Raw genomic sequence first — 7,880 nt, 5'->3', positions numbered from 1 at the left:
ATTTTTAAGTAATCTCTACATCCAACCTGAGGCTTGAACTCACAGCCTGGAGATCAAGAGTCCCATGTTCCACTGACTGAGCCAGCCAGGTGCCCCTCTGAAACTGCTTTTGATAGGTTGTCAGGGACTTTCTATCAAATCTCTGCTTCCCCCATCTATCTTTAGTTGTCATTCTTCTTCACCTCCTTGTAGCTTTTGTTGATTATAATATTTTGTAAAAAGCTGCTTGGGGGAATGCCTGAGTGGCTCAGTCCGTTAAGTGTCTGCATTTGGCTCAGGTCATGTCCTAGGGTCCTGGGATCGAGTCCCCCCATCGGGCTCCTTGCTCAATGGGGAGCCTGCTTCTCCCTCTGCCTGCCACTCCCCCTGCTTGTGCTCTCTCTCTGACAAATAAGTAAATAAAATCTAAAATTAAAAAAAAAAAAAAAAAGCTGATTGGGTGACCCAGCTCCTACCCAGAGTCCTCCTCTAGTCCTCCAGGTAAGGATGGCCAGGTGACAGAGTTCTGACCAATGAGGCTTAAGTAGGGCTTTTGGTAAAGCTTTTGCTTTTCTGATAAGGGTCCAGCAGCCATACTCTCTTCTCTCTTTCTCTTTTGCTTTTCCTTCCTACCTGGAAGGTTTAACAACCATCTTGTGACCATCAAGATGAAGGCTAGATGCTAAAGATGGTGGTAGGAGAGAGAGAGCAAGAGCTTGAGTCCTTCATGGAATCGTGGATCTGTTGTATGAGCTCTGAACATCTTGTTTGAGACAAATAAGTCAATCCCTGTTAAAGCCCCTGATGGTTGGATTTTCTGTAAGGATAATCTGGATACTTTTATTTCTTGCCTTTTACAAAAGCATTCTCTCCTAGTCTCCTGTATTTTTAAACCTTACTTACTGACCTCTTTCTGTCATTCGTTTCTTAAATATTAATGTTCTTAAGAGACCCATTTTTCTTCTCTTTACCCTCTCCTCCTTTTTTTCCATTACTTTGAGCTGTTTCTGATGACCTCGTGAACTCCAGTGACTTCAGTAACTCCCTTATCCAAACCATGTGTCCTCCCCTCAACCTCTGCTCTGTCTTCCAACAATCTCTCCCCTTAGGTGTTGGATACACATTTCAGACTCAACACATCTGTGTTGGTTAGGATTCTTTGAAACAAACTCCAGTTTGGGTAATATAAAAAGACAAATGGACTTATAAGGATACAGAGGTATTTTTACAGAATCCACGGGCAGGAATGCAGATGGTGTCATAAAGGGATTGGAACAAGGAAAGGGAAAGCTGTAAGGAACACAGGCAGCGTGGGTCTCTGTCTCTCTCCAATTTACTTCCTTCTAACATCTGCTTTCTTCTTACCTCTCTGCAAACCAGCTCTGTCTCCTGCTTAGTCCATATGGAAAGCTATAGTTGCTGCAAGTTCCATGTTAGATACCTAGACACATACAGAGACCGATTTCCATTTTTCTCCAGAGATAATCTAGTTAGCCCGCTTTGGAACAGGTGTTTATACCAAGATATACGGCCAGGGACACAGGAGCATGTACAACGCCAATCCCTTTGGATGGGGTCTATGGGGTATTAGCGGTTCTGGAGAAAGGATTGGTCAGTGGCTTCCCTTTGTGCCAAAAATATATTCTCTATAATGTCCAAAAGTGAAATCATATTTCTTTTTTTAAAAAATATTTTATTTATTTATTTGACAGAGACAAGCAGGGGGAGCTGCAGGCAGAGGGAGAGGGAGAAGCAGGCTCCCCGCCGAGCAGGGAGCCCATTGCAGGACCCTGGGATCATGACTTGAGCCGAAGGCAGATGCTTAAGCCTCCCAGGCGCCCCTGAAATCATATTTCTTGCTATGTTTTCTTTTCCTATACTTCACAGGTGGGTCGATGTCTTTAGTGGCCATTCTAGCTCCCTAGACAAGTGAGAGCTTGTGGTGCTGAATCTAGGGGCCAGGGGTTAGTGCTGTGGATAAGGGAGGGATGGAATTGGTCTAAAGGCAGCAGAATGTAGAGCTAAGGATAATCTAATATGTAGTATCCTGGACAAAACTAAAATGGAAAGGAAAATAGCAGGTCAAATGAAGCTTCGTTTACAGGGACTAGGTGGATAGAGCAGACCATAGCTTCAAGTCAACTGAATGGAAACTGGGGAAACCAGAGTGGGAGGTCAGAAGCATAGTTAGATACCATTAGCCAGAGGAAGAGGCATGGGGGCTTTCTGTAAGGTCCCTGGCCTCAGGAGAGATCTAACAAGGATCTAAGGTCTAAGGTAGTTTAGACACTACATTCGGTTGATTATGATGGAATAAGAGCTTCATCTATCTCCTCTCTCTCCTTTGGCATATTCAGCCAATCATTAGATCTGAGTACTATTACCTCAGCAATATCTTTCAGATTTAGGACCTTTCCTGAACTTCCCACTGTCATTGTCTTTGTTGTCTCTTGCCCACTTGCCCATTGTCTCTTACCCACTTCAGACCTTATTGCTCAATAACCTCTGTATTAGTTTCCCAGGGCTGTTGAAACAAAGTATTGCTAGCGGAATGGCTTAGAGGAACAGAAATGTACTGTCTCAGAGGCTAGAAGTCCAAGGTGTTCCAGACTTGATTCCTTCTCTGGGCTGTGAGGGAGAATCTGTTCCCGGCCCTTTCCCAGCTCCTGGTGGCTTCCTGGGCAATCTTTGGCCTTCCTCGGCGTGTAGGTGTACCATTCCAGTCCTCCACTGTGACATGGCATTTTTCCTGTCTCTTCACAAAGTCTTCTGTCTGTGCATGTCTGTGTCCAAATTTCCCCCTTTCTATGAGGACACCAGTCATATTGGGTTAGGGCCCATCATAATGACCTCATTTTAGCTTGAGCATCTGTGAAGACTGATTCCAAATAAGGCACGTTCTGAAGTTCTAGAGGTTAGGACTTCTTTGTATCTTTTTTGAGGGATATAATTCAATCTGACAGCCTCCCATTTAGTTCGACATTGCTTCTAGAATTATGATACTGAGCACCTTTGATGACTCATTCACCCTAGGATAAGGTCTGAATACCTAATCGTGTAATACATGTCCAAGCCTAATGTGGCCTCTGTGATCTAGTCAGTGACCCCTCTATGCATGCTAGACTTTTTTCCCCCATGCTATTGTGTCCTGTCCTTCTGTCCTTTTCAACCTTCATCTGGTCAGCAAATTTCTATTCATCTTTCAAGGCCCAGAACAAATATTATCTCCCCTTTGTAATCTTTCTAAACCACTTATATCCCCAAGGAGAATGGATTGTTCACTCATCTGTGTTCCTACAGCAGTTAAGCAAAGAGTACTCTGCACGTCTATGATATCTCCTATCTTCTATAATATATCTCATATTGAATTATTGCTCTTGGTTTGACGGTCTGGCTAGATTGTAAGTTCCTCACGGCAATTATTAATTCATTGTTATTTCCCCAGCACACACCATAATAGTGGTGCTCTGTAAATGCTCACTGAGTGGAAGTGAACTGATAACCATATTTCTCTACGACCCCGAACTTCTATATATGTGTAGTCTGCACATAACCCGACGAGCTTCATGATGAACAAAAATTAAATAATTTTATGACCCCTAAGATTTGCCTTTGAATAACCCATGAACAATTACAATTTTAAGCATATTTGGATTATGCTGAGTGCAAATAATATTTTAATGAGAAGTGTTTATATAGGTTTTAGCTTAGAAAATAAGGCACATAGGTAGGGCATATTTAATTTAAGAAAGCTACTTAACCTGTTACTCAGGACATTCGGCTTTAATATGTATATATTTTAAAACAAAGTGAAAATATGGGAAGTGCCAGAAAGGAGGATCTAGCCTCTTTCTGTTGTTTATTGATCAGGAGTAAAGAGAACTGTGTTCAGCTCCTTGTGTTGTCACTAACTTTAGGGACTTTTTAAAATTACTCTCTGGTTCCCTGTTTCCTCATCTGAAAACTAAAAAAGCTGATCTACATCAGTGTTTTTCAAACCGGGGGTTATAAAATCAATTTCGTGGGTAACTGCCAGAATTAAAAACAAAACAAAACATCAGAGAACATCACACGTAATAAAGATGTTTGTTTTGGGCGCCTGGGTGGCTCAGTCAGTTAAGCGCCTGCCTTTAGCTCAGGTCATGATCTCAGGGTCCTGGGATTGAGCCCCACATGGGGCTTCCTGCTCAGTGGGGAGCCCGCTTCTCCCTCTTCCTCTGTCCCCCACCCCATGCTCTCTCTCTCAGATAAATAAAATCTTAAAAAAAAGATGTTTGTTTCATGAGACTTTTCAGTAATATATGTGTATGTAAGTCAGTGTGTGTGTGTGTATGTGTGTGTGTGTGTATACCTCATCTTTATCCACTCATCAATCAATGGGCATTTGGGCTCTCTCATCGTTTGGCTATTGTTGATAATGCTGCTATAAACATTGGGGTGCATGTGCCCCTTCGAATCAGTATTTTTGTAACCTTTGGGTAAATACCTAGTAGTGCGATTGCTGGGTCATAGGGTAGCTCTATTTTTAACTTCCTGAGGAACCTCCATACTGTTTTCCAAGTGGCTGCACCAGCTTGCATTCCCAACAGTGTAGGAGGGTTTCCCTTTCTCCGCATCCTTGCCAACACCCATCGTTTCCTGTGTTGTTAATTTTTAACCATTCTGACAGGTGTAGAATCTCATTGTGGTTTTGATTTGCATTTCACTGGTGAGTGATGTTGAGCATCTTTTCATGTGTCCATTGGCCATCTGGATGTCTTCTTGGGACAAACATCTTATTCTTGATTCCACTCTTTGTCATTTCCCCCATAAGTATTCCATCAGCAAATTCCACAGGCTGTATATTCAAAATATATTGATTCTAAACATTTCTCCCCACTTCCCCCTCTGCCACCATGATCTGAGTTGCCATCACCTCTGGTCTGGATTACTTTAATTGTCTCTAGTTAGGTCTTGCCCGGCTAGTACCATTACTATGTTCCACCCAGCAGCTACAATGATCCTGAAAGATGTAAGTCAGATCTTGTCGCTTCCATGATCAGGAACTGCTACTGGCTTCTTATCTCACAGGGAAAGTCACATTCCTGGGTCTCTCATTACCTCCTGGGCTTCATCTTCTACCTTCCCTTCAATACCTTCTCAGCAATACTGGCTTCCTTGATGTTTCTCAAACATGAGAGGCAGGCTGCCACCTCAGCGTCTTTGTACCTGCCATTCTCTCCGGGAGGGCTCTTTCCTTTTGTCTTTGCACGGGCTGTTCTCTCACCTCATCCAAGCTCCACCTGAATGTCTTCATGAGGTTTTCCTTCTCTATTATATGCAAAACTGAACCCCAACCCCCTTCTCCATAGCACTTATCACCACATAGCATGATATGCATTTTGCTTATTTATTTTGTTTATTGTCTGCCTCCCCCAAGAGAATGTAAGCTCCATAAGGGTAGGGATTTTTGTTTTGGACTGTTTTATTCACAGTGCCGGTTACATCCCAGTGCTTAGCACAGTACTTGGATTATAATACACAGTCGATAAATATTTGTTGGATAAATTTAACGGTCCCGGGGCACCTGGGTGGCTCAGTTGGTTAAGCATCTGCCTTCGGCTCAGGTCATGATCTCAGGGTCCTGGGATCGAGCCCCACATTGGGCTCCCTGCTCGGCGGGAGGCCTGCTTTTCCCTCTCCTACTCTCCCCGCTTGTGTTCCCTCTCTCTCTGTCTCTCTCTCTGTGTCAAATAAATAAATAAATAAAATTAATGGTCCCATAAGTTTCCCTCTAGAAGACAAAATCAAAGGAACTTATAAAGGATCTTTATTTTCTTTTTCAAGATTGTATTTTTAAGTAATCTCTACACCCAACATGGGGCTCGAACTTACAACCCTGAGATCAAGAGTTGCCTGCTCTACTGACTGAGCCAGCCAGGAGCCCCTGGTAAGGGATCTTTAAATTGAAAAGATAGTGACATTTGATTTCAGACATGAAGACTGAAGACTTTGGATGGGAATTAAAGAAAAATATTTCTGGGTATGGAGAATAGACACAGGGTGTTATCAGTTACAATTTTGTGTTTATAAATTGAGTGTTGCATAATCTTTTCCTACCAAGAATTAATTTTGATAATAAATTTGATGTCAAAGCTAGCTATTTTCCTAGTGGTTCTACCAGGGAGTCATGATGCAGATGACTGAGGGCTCTGTATGGAGTGATCAACATCCTCAGTACCCTCAATCCCTGCTCCTCAAAATCAGGGGCTGATTATACTGGAACCAACGTTGTGATTTGAACTTGTTAGGTAGTCTCATTGAACTGTCTACTGAGACTGCTTGAGACAAATCGAATTTTTCCAAGTTTATGAATAGGGCGGACTGAAATAATTGCATAAAAATAGAAGTCAGTTTGAAGTGTGTGTTCATGCCATTCTCAATACTCTAAAAAAGTACAATCGTCACAATTCTTTTCTGAATAGGGCAGTTCAATCCAAAGTGAATCAGAAGTCAATTTATGCTTTAAAAATATAATAATAATTTTCTAACGTGTATAGGCATTATTTTTATTTTGTTATATTTGCCCTGCGAGGGACATGTGAATGGTAGAATTTCCTCTATTTACTCCTCTGTACTTAAAAGACATGATTCTGCGGCCATTGCATCAGTAAAGGCTTTTGCCATTTTTCAGTTGGACCAATGCGCAATTCTATTCTCAGTCCTCAATACAGTGAGCTCCTATAAACATCCGGGACTTTAAATGACCTGAAGAAATATGGGGAGGGAGAAAAAAAATCCTGAATGGACAGAGTTTAAACCTGCAATGGCCAGGGGGTGGGAGTGGGGAATCCTAAATTACTACATTATGTCATTAAGTGGAATGGAGACTCAAAATAAAGACAAAGCTGAATTGTAGAAAGAAGAATTAACAGTTCATATGCATGCCTGAAGCTAGACTGAAGATAATCTTGCCTGCTAAAAGAGGAAGGACTGACCCAAATGATAACTGTATGTAAGAGTGATTTTTTTTTTTTAAGATTTTATTTATTTTTGCGAGAGAGAGAGAGCTTGAGGGAGCAAGCAAGAGGCGGGGAGCAGAGGGAGAAGCAGGCTTTCCGCCAGGCAAGGAGCCCAATGTGCACTGGATCCCAGGACCCTGAGATCATGACCTGAGCCTAAACAGAAGTCCGCCCCTCACCTGACTGTGCCACCCAGGTACCCCAGTTGGTTGTAGTCTTGTAACAGTGCCTATTTGTTTTATTGCTTCAGAAGTCATTCAGGTTGTATAGATCTTTCAAATCTGTCTACGCTTTGCCTTCCCCAACACTGTTACCCTGATTTCAACCCTCCTCCTCTCTTACCAAAGTTGTTACAAGCTCAATTCCTCTGGTTTTGTCTAACTCCAAAAGATCTTCAAGAATCTTTCTAACATATAGAAAAATCTAATCATATTACCCCAGCTCAAACTATTTCAAATACCCCATGTCTATACATGTACACAGTGCTTAAAGAATAACATTGAAACCTAGGAGGATGGCAAAAAAATATGCTTTGTTACAGTTGGATTTTCCTTCACCTTCTACTTTCTATTTGCTTTTACATTATTATACTATAGGGAGCTCCTGAAATGCCATGGACCAACAGGGCAGCTTTACGAAGGTAGAGACCCAGACGGAAACTATACTGTCTTTCTGCCGTGCTCCGCGTATGGTTTTTACCTCTAAAACCACCACGAAAGCACCAGCATCATATTCACATTATCGCAAGCTGGAAGAAGGAGGTGTGAAAGGCTCCTCCTCCCAGTGATTCTTAGTGAATCTCAAAACTCTAGTGAAAGTTGCTTAAAGAGAGAAACTCTCTTTCAGTTGGATTTAGAGTTTTGAGGCCAGTGAATACAACCTCCTTGCTCTCACGAGGAG

This window comes from Mirounga leonina, unplaced genomic scaffold, assembly GCF_011800145.1.
Source record: "Mirounga leonina isolate KUSES-001 unplaced genomic scaffold, KU_Mleo_1.0 Mir_153, whole genome shotgun sequence".
NCBI classification, from domain to species: Eukaryota; Metazoa; Chordata; class Mammalia; order Carnivora; family Phocidae; genus Mirounga; species Mirounga leonina.
The sequence above is the reverse complement of the archived record's forward strand: the minus strand, read 5'-3'. Positions refer to the sequence as shown.